Source organism: Pteropus alecto, unplaced genomic scaffold (genome assembly GCF_000325575.1).
Source record: "Pteropus alecto unplaced genomic scaffold, ASM32557v1 scaffold164, whole genome shotgun sequence".
In the NCBI taxonomy this organism is placed as follows: Eukaryota; Metazoa; Chordata; class Mammalia; order Chiroptera; family Pteropodidae; genus Pteropus; species Pteropus alecto.
Window position 1 is genome coordinate 1,030,402 of NW_006439568.1, and position 14,637 is coordinate 1,045,038.

Genomic DNA, 14,637 nt, shown 5'->3' on the forward strand with positions numbered 1-14,637 from the left:
AAGTTATAAAAGCAAGAAACTTCACTCACTCATTTTCTTTTTTCTTTTTTTTTTTTGGCAAGGCAACTCTTGGTTGGCCTCACAAATTGCAAGGATCTTTTCAGCTTACAATCCCTTTTTTTTTTTTTTTTTTGTATGCCTGCAGCACCTAGGTGGTCTCCCATCCAAGTACTAACTAGGCCCAACCCTGCTTAGCTTCCAAGATCAGATGGGATCGAGCTTGTTCAGAGTAGCATGGCTGTAGACCATTTTCATTTTTAATATCTCTGGCTATTGGTGTAGAGACTGGACTATGGTGGAAAGGGGTATGTATATAGAGGAAGACAGAATGGAAGAACTGTCAGTGAATTTGGATATGGAGCTCAGATAGTATTTTTAGATTGTAAGAAAAGAGATACTACTTACTGAGGAACTATTATGCAGACAGACAGGCAGCAGACAGATAATTTCATTTAATTATCACTATACCCAACGGAATAGGTATTTAGCCCCATTTTCCTTATATAAAAATTGAAACTCAGAGGTATAAATCATATTTGCAAATATCCAGCAAAAGTAAGTGGCAAATCCAGGATTCAAAGCTTGGTCTATGTGAACATAATATACCAGTTTTTTCTGCTCTACTATTGTGTCCCCAGGTCAGGATTAGCAAATAAAATATCTTCAAAATTGTATTCTAAATAATAAAATAATATTCTGTAATATGAAATACATAATGTATTTAACTGTATTGATTGACATTTAGATTGTTTCTATATTTTTACTCATAAATAGAATGATAATAAGCATTTTATTTTTTACTTCAATTCTATTATTACTTTCTTACCTGAATTTCTAGATTCCTAGCAAGGTCAAAGAATATGATATTTTAAAAGCTCTAGATACACAATATTAAGTTATTTTCCAAAAATTTTGTGTCATTTATACTCCCACTTAACTCAAACCAACATTAAATATTATTTTTATCTTTGCCAATTTAATAACCAAAATTTTAATTTTTAGTTATTTTCATTTAGTTCACATTTCTTTTACTTACAGATAAATTTGAACTTTTTTTCATGGTTATTAGCCTTTTTATTTTTCTTTTGTAAATTTTATGTTCATTTAATTTCCCATTTTTCTACATGGTATTAGTAGTTTTTTCTCAATGATTTGTAAGATCTCTTTATATAGAAAGAATACTGAGACTGTCTTTGTCAATTCTGGCAAATAATTTCTCAGAGTGTCTTTAACACTTAATTTTTAAATTTTTTATTGTGAAATATACATACAAGAGGGTATGCAACCAGTTTTCTACTGCTGCATAATAAACCTCGAAATTTAGTGGTTTAAAGCAACACATATTTCATCTCACAATTTTATGGGTCTCGGCTGGGAGTTTTTCCTGCTCTTATGGGTTACTCACCTGGCTGATCTACAGGGTCCCAAATGGCTTTACTCACATGTTTAGTGCCCTGGCAGAAAGAGAAAGAAAGCCGAGCTCTGTTAGCATTGCTGACTAGAGCATCTACAGTGTTTTAGGAAATTCAGATGTGTTACTTGAAGGCTCAGGACTGCAAAAGGCAGTGTTCCAGCACATAAGGCAGCACCTTCACACTCTTTTATGACCTAGCATCAGAAGTTATATAGTGCCATCTCCACTGTGTCCTACTGGTGAAAGCAGTCACAAGGCCTCCCAGATTCAATGGGAGAGAACACAGAGGAGGATCAAAGAATTTGGGGTCACATTTTAAAACCTACATAGAGTATAAATTTTTTAAAGAATAAACCAAACTCTTCGCTTTTTAATTTTGTTCATAATTTTTATATGCAAATGGTTCTTATGTATTTATATAAATAAATGTATCTCTTTTTTCTCTGTGGTTTCTTCCTTGCTTCGTAGTTAGTTTTTAAAAATTATTTTCAAAATGTCTATCTAGAAAATCAAGGACATTATCAATTAATGTGTCTGGAGACAGATTTTATGGTCTTTACATACTTTAAGTACTAGGTATTGTGGTTTCATTCATTTAATTTAATTCTTAATCCTTTTCATCTTTAAATTTCCATCAATGACACATTTGAAAATTTATCTAAAAATGCAGATTGAACCATACATTTAATTATACATTTGTTCTGTGAAAGAAAAAGACAGAGGTGGCTTCATAGTGTAGCGGTTAGCACGTCTGCTTTACATGCAGAAGGTCCTGGTTTCGCACCCCAGGTGGAACCACAGACCATACCCTGGGTGTGCCAGGGGCTGGGGCTTTATTTTCACCATATTCAAGGGAAAAAATGAATTTTGGAAGAAGATATTGGAAAAAAAATCTTATTGTCTAATGCAATTAATCATCATGAGGGCAGGAGCTGTTTCTATTTTTTTGTTTTTTCAACATTTTATCTCCAGCACTAAGGATTGTGTCTTGCACATAGTAGCTGTCAATCAATATTTATTGAAGAATGATTTGGGAAAAGGTTCCAAAGTATTGATCAGCCTTTTTCTGCTACCCAGTCTGAATCTGGAGGGTTTCTTTTTCATGGAGGCAGCTATGTGTGTGGAGTATCTCCTTCGTATCTATCTCTATTACCTGCCAGTTACACCACACGAGAAATGGAATGGAAAATTCAAGCCCTGAGTCCATTTACCATCACTGAACTTTATTACTAGAATGTATTTGAGATCTCATGGCTTTCCAGAAACAAAAAGTTCTCAGGTCACCCATGGCTGACCCAAACTGTATTTACATCTGAAAATGCACAGGTTGAGCCAAAGTTCAGAATACTGCTGTTCCCATCCTTTGGGATCCCCTATGGATGGCCATGACACAGAGCCCTAGGCCTTGTGTTTTGGGGACACTCATGTTTTATAGACATTCAGTAACTAGAAGATATTCAAGTATTTCTTTATTTTATGTTGAATACAGAATACAGATAAACTCTTAAACTGTACTTTCCAATAAGGTAGCCACTAGCCACAAGCAGTTATTTAAATTCAAATTAATTAAAATTAAACAAAACTAAAAATTCATCTCCACATTTGTATTAGCCACATTTCAAGCGCTCAATAGCCATACATGACTAATGGCTATATACAGTGCAAACATAGAAGATTTTCATTATCACAGGAAGTTTTACTGAATAGTACTGCTCTAGAACATATCATTTAAATCACATTGCAGAAATTCTATATTGGATACCCAATTCAGCAATTATTTCCTAATCGACCAATCCCAGCTTTCGAATCTTTTTGTCTATCTAAATCTTTTTTGAACAACAAATGTAGAAAATATTTCCTAAACAAGTCTTTAAGGACTGTATCAAAACAAAATAGAGTATCTATTATCCAAAACAGAGTTAAATTTCCAAAACTCAGTTTAAGTGGAAAGAAGTCCAATACGATTTTAAAAAGTCTACATTATAGATGATTCCTAAAGTGTCTTCAACTAAATTGCACAAAAGCCCAAACAAAAACCTGTAAGTATTGCCAAATTAAAGCCCTAACAGATTTGATAAATAACTAAAAATAATTTCTAGCTCAAATACTGTTGTATACAGATTGGGTGGAAAAAGTGTTGCTGGAAGAGTTCACTTTTTAAAAATAAACCTAACTTTTCTCCCTGAAGTATAACTTACTGACAAATTTGCTTCCTCTGTAGCAAATGCCCAAATCCTTCCTAAATTATTTTAAATCTGTACTAATGGGAATTAAATTAATGAGAACTTAGCACATAATATAGCCATGAAAAGCAATAAAGATACATAATAAATTGTTTATTTGAACAAAAACTACATATAGTATATGTGTAAAAATAAATAAGTGCATATCTACATGTATAGAATCCCCCTACACACCCCCGAAAAAATATTCTCTCTCCTAATCATCATACAAAGATTTCTAATATCTCCTAAATATGCATTTAAATTTTGGCAAATAATAGCAATTTTTCTGATGTGTATTAATATATTCCTATTATGTAATTTCTCCTATGATCCAAACCAATACACTTTGATAACAATTCAGCTACTTGTTGTCTTTCTGAGTAAATGTATCCTTTTTTTTCTACTTCAGACGGTGTTCTGGAAGCGGAGTATAGGGTGAAGAGACAAAAACCAGCCTTAAGCGTGCCACAGGAAAGCACAAAGGCACAAGCGAGGACACTAGTCCTGATCCCAGAGGCAGCCAAGTCTAAATGTAAGTGCGAGAAACTATGGAGGGCGGCATAGTGGCCTGGCCACTGGTGGTCCACAGGGGAGGAGGCCGCAGAGATCACTGTTGGCAGCACAGGGTCGGTTGGCTGACACTCGGGTATCCGGCCTGCCTGCATGTCCTATCTCCTATCCCCATCTCCACCACTGCAAAACCGTTAGACCATTGCTACTAACGCCAGGTTCTAAAATCCTAGATAGTAAAATGCATGTGCAGAGTGTGCTTCTGGTGTTTTAACTCTAGGCATGTTGAATAGTCTTAAAATAATCGTTTCCATAGGACCTGACTAGGTTATCCAAGTGTTCACCAGATGCTAGCAGCTAGATTTTTGCAGAGGAAAATTGCTAACTTAAGCTTCTTTTCATGATTCAGCAGGGGGTTTTAAGTAATAAAAGATCTGGAGATTTGCAAAATAAATAATTCCAGTGCAAATGGGAAAATTAAAATAATCTTATCATCTCCTAGTCATATCTGTATGTGCTTTTCTACCATTATCAAATTTCTCCTAATTGGGTCAATTTTTTTCTGGCTGATATTTTATAGTTTTAAGTTATGAGTTGTAATGAAAAAAATGATTCCTTTCAGATGACTCAAGTGACATATCCTAAATTTTTCTAAAGACAATTTAGGAAGAATGAAACAGAGCATGATATAATAAATACAGTTTTATTCACATATGATATTGAATATATCCATAGAATCTTTTTTCCTTAATTGACCTATCATTAGAAGCAATTAAAATATAAAATACATCATTAACTTTCAAACTTTGATGGAAAATACCATCCATTTCTGACAAGTAGACATTATCTCATAGTATCCACAGCCACTCTATGCTTATTACTATTGCCTGGTTCTAAGTGTGACTTTTGGACACACAATTCAATATTTCCTAATATTTAGTAGTACAATGGCTTTTTTTAGTCTATATAATTGTATTTAGTAATTTAAAGAATGAATAGTTAAGATTCCTCAGATTTTTTGTTCTTGCCGGAAGTGCACTGGAACGGCAACAAAATAAAAGCTCAGCATCTAGTCCTGCACTTAATGTCACATGAGCACATCCGGTCTAAAATGAATTCTTTCTCAATTCCTGGAGCAATTCAAATATGTTAATAATTTTCCTAAGATATCATATTTTTACTACAGGTAAATTATTTTGGCTGGATTTCATTAAGGCCAGATGTTAATCAAATGAAATATTTATAACACATAACCATTGAATAAAAAAATATATGCTCATTTAAGCAACAGGTTATAGGACTCAAGCCCATCACATATTTTAGAGAAGCTGATGCAGAAGTCATGAATTCGGTTAGTCATAATGTCAGCGTAGGGTTCTGAATACAATCCAGAGAAACTTTATAATTGTTGCAACCAATAGCAGGCTCAGCTTCTGGATTTTTTTGTAGCAAAATCTTGTTTCCAAGGGCATTGATGGGCTCACCTAGTAAAAAATTATAATAATAGTGTTAAACTAAATCATAAAAATGCAGAAGGTGGTTATTATAGGGCAGAGGAGAGGAATTGCTTGTAAAGTTATGTGAAAATATCAAAAATACATTTATTAGACTTTAAGAAAATTAAGCTTTGTTTTTAAACTAGGGTGCAAAAGCATGAAAATGTAAAGGTTATTCAATAAACTATTTTATTCAATGGTCAACAGCGATGATTCAGCAAACAAAAATAAAAATTACATTTATTCAACATGGTCATCAATTTAGGCAGGCCCAAAGCTTATACATGATAGTTTTCCAATAAAAATAACCAAATGAAAGTCATTTTTAAGAAAGGATTTTGACTGAAAAAATAATAAAGAACTTTTTGAATGTATGTCTTCTCAGTGAAAATGAATTTGGCTTGTACTTAATTTCACATAGTATAAAATTCTAAATACTTTATGTGATTTTTAAGTTCTAGAAGAAATTAATTTGAAACAAAAATTAAAAATGACCTAAAAAATTTAATATGAAAACCATGATAAGGTTACAATTAGGGAAAATGGAAATAGATCATGATAACCCATCCTCTGTGTGCTCTCTAAAAGTAAAAGATGTGACTTTTTAAATTATTTTTGGGTAATCTGGAATTTCCTTTCTGATCATCTTTTTACCTTCTAAAAATATAGATTCCTGAGTCATACATAGAACATAGCCATTTTGTTAGGCATATTTTATATTTTCCTCAAGTTAAATAACATATCTCTAAGTGACACTTAACATAGAAACAAACTCCTTTTACTCATTAAAATTCCTAATGTGCCTTATACACAGCAAGCACAAATAAATATAGATTGAACTGAATTATTCCCACTTTCTGTTCAGAGATTAATGTGTCTCTTGGATTCACACTAGAGAGGTAGTATCTCACACATGAGAATTAATGAGCTACATCTGTAACCAAAAATAATCCATGGAAAACCTGCTGAATTGATCCATATCTGCTTTATTAATCAAACCCAGTAGAGAAGGGCTTTCTTGTGGTTGTACCATATTTCGGAGATAAATAGAGTGGGGAAACCACAGTTCAATTTAGAAGTTGTTTGAAAGTTTGAAGAACGTGGGGGTTTATATTATATGACAGCAATAAAGTCTAATCTTTAATGGTTGTAATTCTAATATATAGGTATATAAACGTCCTGTATGTATAACTTTACTGCAGAACATTATGACAATGGCCAAGAAGACCCAGCTATTTAATATGGAATTTACTTCTTATTGCCACTCTCTTCCTTCCTCTTTTTTTTTTTTAAATTAAAAGGATTTGCATTTTTTGGAGGGAGGGAGGGTTTTTTTTTTTTGGTTTTTCGTTTTTAAGCCAGCTTGGTATGAGCAGCCTTTAGTTGAAGCAGATGGCTAGAAGTCAGAAGCCCCAGATTCTATCCTTGATTCTCCTACCAACTTGGAATGTGGCCTTGGGCAAGTCATGAGAGTAAATGTACAATAAAAGGGGTATTAATGCCTTACATGTGTCCGGTGCTTTATGATCTAACAGAGCACTTTCACATACAATATCTTATTTAATCTTTCCCACAGCCTCCTATGAGAAGTATGGCAGTTATTAACGAGTTCCATTATAGAAAGTAGGAATCTGAGACCGAGAGAAACTAAATCACTTGCTCACAGTCACGTCAATATCAAATGTCAGAGCTAGGAACAGACATATATTATGATTCCAAGTTAGCCTTTTGTCTTTTTTCCTCTACACCACACTGCTGCCCTCTGGTGCCTTCAAAGAGGGAATGACTGGAGCTGCACTGTCCAGTATGGTAGCAATGAGGTAAGCGTGGTGATTGAGCACTTGAAATGTGGCTAGTCGCAACTGAGATGTGCAGTGAATGTAAAACCCGTGCGGGATTTCTAAGACTGTGAATGAGAAAGAATGTAAAATATCTCATTAATACTTTTTATTGGTGCTAATGCTTTCGACATCTTGAGTTAAAGGAAAATATATTACTAAAATTAATCTCACCTATTTCTTTTAACTTTTTTAATGTGACTACTAGAAAATAAGAAGTCACATATGTGACTCACATTGTTTCTATTGGACGGCACTGCACTAAAAAATTCCATTGTTCAGAGCCCACAGTACAGATTTCACATTACTGGCCCTATTTATACACCTGTCTTGATGTGGCTGAAACAAATTCCAAAGACTCTGTCAAGCATAGAGCAATGCACATTATCGGCAATGATTCGGTCATTCTCACGTCTTCCACATTCAGGGTAAAAGTCAGACTTCATTAGTTGATACCTCAAATTGCTCATTCATTAAAACAGCTCATTTTATACTTGCTGAATGCTTGCTTGAAAGGCTTAGAGTAAAAGTACCACAGAAAGAACTATAAATTGTATTTATGGCTCTGTAGCACACCTTATTTTAAAATATGTTCCCATTAAACATTATGACTGAACGAAATATTGGACTATTAGGTGATATCAGCAATATAAAATAATAATTATATATAAATTTATTATAAAATACAGTATGTTTTATTTCCCCTTCCAATTCACTACGATATTTTATATGTAACTCCTAAAGCAGTAGTTTATTCCCATTTTGGAAAATCTAACTGAAAATCCTCAGGAAAAATGGATTCTTTTTTAGGAGGAAAAAAACAAAACAGTAACAAATAGCTCAAATCACGGAAAGCTAAGATCTATTCAGCATTTACTATTTAGACTCAAGCACTGTGCTAAGAGGTAGACCAAGTTATCTCATTTAAGGACTTGAAAATTAGCAACAGGGAGCAGAACCGAAGCTTTTAACCATTTACTATCTCGTACATTTCAGAGGTTTGCTTTCCTCTATATATTATACCCATGTGGAAATTATCTTAAATCTTTTCTGCAAAAAGAAAGAATGAAAACAAACAAACAAACAAAAAAAAAAAAACCTAAATCAAAACAGCACTGAAAGTCACAAAATAGTGAGACTAAAAGAATATTGTAACTTTTTGCATAATAATATGCTATTTTTGCAGATAGAGGTTAAAATTTGTGTATATAAGCTAATTATATATTAATTTTAAAAAGACTTCAAAATATATTGTATAATTTGTTGCAAATTTCTTTTTTCTTATTATTTTATATTAGTTTCAAGAATACAGTATAATAATTAAACACTTATATAACTTATAAAGTGATCTCCCCGATTACTCTAGCGCCAATTTCTTAATGTTCTTGTTTACCTAAGAACAAAGAGAAAAATATTAGCAATAGCCAACTCTGGGTGGCAGAATATTACATATTTCTATGTCCTTCTTTACACTTTTCTGCAATAATTCCAGAATAAACATGTAATACTTGTATAATAAGTAAATAGAAAAATTATTGTAATCAACTCTAAAATTGAGTGCAAATGAGAAAGGCAAAAATTGTCTAGGGGGAGTAAAACACAAATTTTGTTCTCGATCACAAAATTTTAAAATAATTATACATTCTTTAGGTTCTTCTTTTCAGGAGTTATTGCCCCTCCTTTGATTCAAGATAAAGCAACCTATGGATTATTCAACTTCTCTAGACAAGGAAGGTGAAAATTGAATTGAGTTTTCTAGATTGTCCTGAGAAAGCAATTTTACCCTTAGCTGTGAACATGAAAGATCAAGGTTGTAATCTGAACTTTTAAAACTCAAAGTTGTTATTGCAGCAATGAGAAAAGCAGATCATTATGTAAAGTGCAGCTCTTCTACCTTAAAACAAACTGGGCCATCCATCATATCTAATGATGTCTGTTTAAAACAGACCTTAGTCTTAGTCCCTGAGATATGTAAAATTTCACGTGATTATCATATAATCACATCTTTTGAGCTGGATAGAGTCTTAGGGATCCTAAAAACTGAAAAATAGAGATGTTTTAGGCATCCTGTTTAAACATTTATGGAGAAATATTTAGTATGATAACTTCTTTTATGAAAACTTTAAAATTTTACTACAAAGAAATCTCAGAAATGAGTTCTTTATGCCATTTAATCATTAAATCATAAATCCACAGACCATTGGAGCTAAAAGAGGGCTTCTAGATTATTTCACCCAATACCAATGTTTTGCAGATGATAAAACAAAGGAACGGAATCGTTATTTTCTCAGGAAAAAGTGAAATCATTATAAAATTTCCCAAAGAATCCAGGAATTTCTGGAAGCTTACCTGGGAAAGACTAGGTATTTCGAATCCTACCAGAACTTTTTAACTTGAATTTTAGTTTTGTTGTCAATTCTCCTATGTAAGGAAGAAAAATGCTAATATTGACTAATATTCATGTAATTATACAAAAAGCATATTCACAGTGAACACGTATAATGTGAAAACCAAAAATATAACAAAGCCAATGATTTCAAACCAAGTCACTAACTCATTATTCAGCTTTCTTTCTTCAGCGAATCAAATAATTTAAAGGAGCTTTCTTTGCCACTTTTCAGGCACAATTACCTATTATCATGAGAAATCAGCTACTTCCACAGCTGCTGATAGACCAAAGAATAATGGGACATTTATTCTTTGTGTTAAAAAAGAATGTCAAAATCCTTCTGATTTTATGCATTTATGAAAAATATGCTTATAATAAAATTATACGTATTAAAAACATACTCCTTATCCCCCCAAAATACACATCTACTATCCATTATAGAGACCGTCCTAAAACAAATAATATTAAGCCTTTTTCTAAGTTCAGTGTCTGCCTAAGGAAAGTCATTTATTTGAAGGAAAATAGAACAGTGCTTGTATTTCTATTGTCATCTATGAAATAGGAACAACAGCAGTTTAAAAGTTGTTTAAAAATTAAATCAACTAATATTAGATGTAAAATGCTTGGTACAGTGCTTGGCCCATAGTTAACATTCATAGTTAACATTCAATAAGTGTCAGATATTATTAGTAGTAGTAATATTATTATTATTTATAACACGATAACTCCTCCACATACACCCTTCCCTTCAATCAAACCAAATTCTTGGCGATTGCCCACACTATTTCATGGCCTGATGCCCTAGCACATGCTGATCCCTCTTTCTAAATGTCCGTTCCCTACTTCATCTCCTGATGAATTCCTACCCATCACCCAAAGTTCTGCTCTGGAGCGTTCTCCTCTTACCTGTCTTCCTTAATCCCTATGCCTGACTTAGTTGCACTTGCCCATTTCCCAGGGGACCCTGCACATTTGCGTCTCCTAGTATTTGAGAACATGACACTTTTTCACTTGATCCCTTCGCTTTTAAGACACATACACGCACTACTGAAAATGCATCACACTCATTGCATCGCACGCATTTTTTATCCCTGAAAAAATGTCTGTTGAGATGAATGAACCAACTCCTGTATAAATAAATAGGGATTTTTTTTTCTTCATGAAGAGATATCAGGCTAAAATGTGTGTACCTAGAGGTCTCAGTTTTGAGGCGGCAAGGAGTGCAGAGTATGGTGGGAAAAACAGGAGGATACAACTTAGAATCCTGGGGCCACTCTCTGCCACAAGCCTAACCCTGTGTCTTCAGTGAGTCATTTAACTTCTCTGGACTCAGTTTTTTTTCTCGGCAAAATGAGTGGGTTGGGAAAAATATTGTCTAAGGACCCACCCAGCACCGACATTTATATGATGCTAAGTATTGGTTCATTTCAGTGGTTCTCAAACTTTAGGAGGCATCAAAATCATAAGGTAGGCTTGTTAAAACACTGATGCTTGTTCAGTAGGTCTGAGATAGTGCCCAATAATTTACATTTTTAACAAGTTCCTAGGTGGTACTGAGGCTCCTGTGGGGGACCGGAAAACAGATTTTGAAAACCACTAATTAATCTTCTTAACACAGGATTGTAGCACTGCCCTCTTGTCACTTGATGACAGCACGCCTGATAAACAAATTCACAATGGGATATTGGCAGATAAACGCAGGCTTCTGCAGGGCTGCTATGAGGTGGATTGGGCACTGTGGGTGAGTCTCAAGAGTGGCCACAGAAGGCAAATTTTGCTGATTTCCGCTGGCTGTAACAGTTTTTTGTTTTTATTTTTTAAGGCTCACCTTATGGGGAAGGGGCAGCCTGAGTTCACAATACTCCAGGGCACAGAAAACAAATTCCAGGGTTTCACTTATCTGCTAAAACCTGGAGCCGCTGAAGTCACAATGGACCACAATTGCCATCTAGTGACAGCTTTGAGTTGCTGCATCTAAACACTACAAAAATGTTTTCACTTGAAAACTTTTACAAAACTATGTTCAAGATGAGAACTCCTGACACAAGCTCTAATGTACTCTAGTCTTATCTACATTTGTATCTAGTTACTGTAAAAAGAAACATGTATATATTACTAACTATGTGCTAGGCACTATACTAATACTTTATATGTGTTCAGTTATTCATAGCACCCCAATGAAAGAGATACAATTATTATCTCCATTTTACAGACAGGAAATATAACCCCAGATATACCAAGAAACTGAGCAGCTTGCCTGAGGTTTCCCAGCCAGTAAACTGGTAGACTTGGGATTGAACCCAGACAGCTCCTAGGGAGATATTACTTTAGCCAGCCTTTCTTAAACCAGCAATTTAAAATACTTACTGAAACAATTGGTACCTGGAAATGGTCTTCAGTCCCCAGATATGGATCTGAAAATTTTTATAAAATAAAAACTAAAATAATTAAGTCATCTTATTCTTCCAAATGAAATCAATCCATGCGTAATAACTAAAGAAATGTTTCTACCTACACAAAGATACCATAAAGCAGCAAAAAGAACACCAACTCGGAATCAATTTTCAACTTGCTATGCAATCTTGAACAAGTTACTTAACTTCTCTGGAGTCCACTTTCTCCATCTATAAAGTAGAAAAATAGAAATGCAGTTTACATGGTTTGGGAGTTCCTTAAGGCCATATTACATCTTAGAGTAACTGCTCAAGTTATCCAGCAAATAGGATCACAATTGTAAACAAGGAGATAATGGGCAGTAATCATATTGTCTTTTCTCAAATTGTTCTGCATGTGAGGAAGAAGCTGGACAGCAGATTCTATCTCCTGGTCTATTGTCAAGAAGTGCTAACAGCAAATAACAACACTTGTGGAGTTTGCAGAGAACTGAAGAGCTCGACCAGGGAGGTCTATGTTTCACTTCTCTTTCTGGATGTTGTACTTAGCGGATGCATCTGAGCCCTACACTCCTGCCTGTCATGCCACTCAAAGGTCCTCAACAAATGTCTTCTGCAGAAAAATCACATCTTTGCTGATGGATTAAGGTCCAACCCCCGCCTTCCCTGCCCCTACTCCAGACTTCTTTTACCCTAGGTTTCTTCCTAGTCCTGGCTAATCCTTTTAGCTCATTATCCAAGACTTCTCAGTTACTAACCATTTCTTACCTCAGTAAACCAAACACTACAGGATGATTATCAAGTCAAAGTATTAGTGTTTGCTTTGCATTTGTGTTTGTGTAACATACTAAGACCTGCTTGTATAAAGATTCATAGAAATGAAGAGAAAGAAACACATAGACAGAGTTAGAGGATAAAGAATAATCATTAAAATATAGTAGAGTGAAATATTAGTATCTCACTTTAATAGATTTTGTTGTCATTCTAAGTATTTCCACTTACTTACTCATCACGGCAAACCCAGAATTAGGCTAGATAAGTTTTATTACCAACCTTGTTTGAGAAATGAAGGAAATTGAAAAAGAGAAATTTTAAATAGCTTGAAAAAAAAATGAATGGTGGAGGGGCCACATATCCTAATTATTAGGCCTAAGCTTGCCCCACAATTATAATTTATTTTAACAATAAAATCCTGACATCAGATGACTGTCCTATGATACTTGAGTTAGAAAAATGTTTCTTGTACAAATATGGTAGAAATAAAAGATTAATTCAGCCTTAAGGATAGCAAAAACTCTTTATTAATTTACTCAATAGAATCTACTATGTGTACTGTTTTAGGTTTAGGGGACTTAGCAGTGAATGAAGCCAAAAATGGCATTCCACCTTCAAAGCTAACATTCTATTTAGTTGGAGATAATTCAGGAAACATGAAAACAAATAAATATGCAATACAGTTTCTGGTAATGAAGAAAAACCAAGTAAGGAAAAGGCGTAGAGAATGGTGGGGGCCTTAAGGGCACGGCTTTAAACTGGATGATCAGGGCAGGCTTCTCTGAAGAGGTGACATTTGATGAGGTCTGGAGGAGACCAGATTGTACAAAGATCTGAAAGGCAATTTAGGCAGAGGGGACTAGCTGCAAGTTGGAATTCCCAGGGTTGGGAGCTTGCTGGACTTGTTCCAAAGTAGCAAGGAGACCACTGGCACAGTGACTACAGAGATGGTGTCTGGGAAGAGGGCAGGACCAGATCATGTAGGCCTTGCAGACTATCTGTGGCAGGAGCTCAGAATTTACACTAGCTGGGGTAAGGAGGCCTGGGAGGGTTTTGAAGAGGAGAGCGGCAAAATCTCATCTATATCTTTAAATCATCACTCTGGCTTCTCTGGGATTAACCAAGGAGGCAGGGACTCCTGTTAAGGGGTTATTACAGTGGTCTAGACAAAATGCGATACCTTAGTAACGGTGACTAGGGATAAGTTTTCATGCAGAGATCCTAAAACTTGCTGATGGATTAGATACATGAGAAAAAGAGATATCAAGAACATCTCCTAGGTATGTAAAACAGTCAAATTCATAGAAGCAGAAATAGAATGGTGGTTGCCAGGGGATGAGGAAAGAGAAGTGGGGATTTGCCGTTCAATGGGTATACAGTGTCGGATGTGCAAGATGAATAAATTCTAGAGGTCTGCTGCATGACAGCGTGCTTACTATTAACAATACTATACTATACCCTTAAAAATTTATTTAGAGAGTAGATCTCATGTTATCTGTTTTTACCACAAGAAAAGAAAGAGAGAGAGGGAGAGAGAAATAGAGAGAAAGGAAGGAAGGAAGGAAGGAAGGAAGGAAGGAAGGAAGGAAGGAAGGAAG

General features: G+C 34.6%; 1 protein-coding gene across 2 annotated transcripts in view; it reads left to right on the top strand.

The window, feature by feature from the left end:
* The window catches only part of COL8A1 (collagen type VIII alpha 1 chain), a 138,850-nt gene that overhangs the window by 81,082 nt on the left and 43,131 nt on the right, over window positions 1–14,637 (top strand). For both annotated transcript variants that reach the window (XM_015593029.2, XM_006916544.3), the window contains exon 2: window positions 4,049–4,171. The gene's annotated coding sequence lies outside the window, so the exon portion shown is untranslated. The remainder of the gene's footprint in view (window positions 1–4,048; window positions 4,172–14,637) is intronic.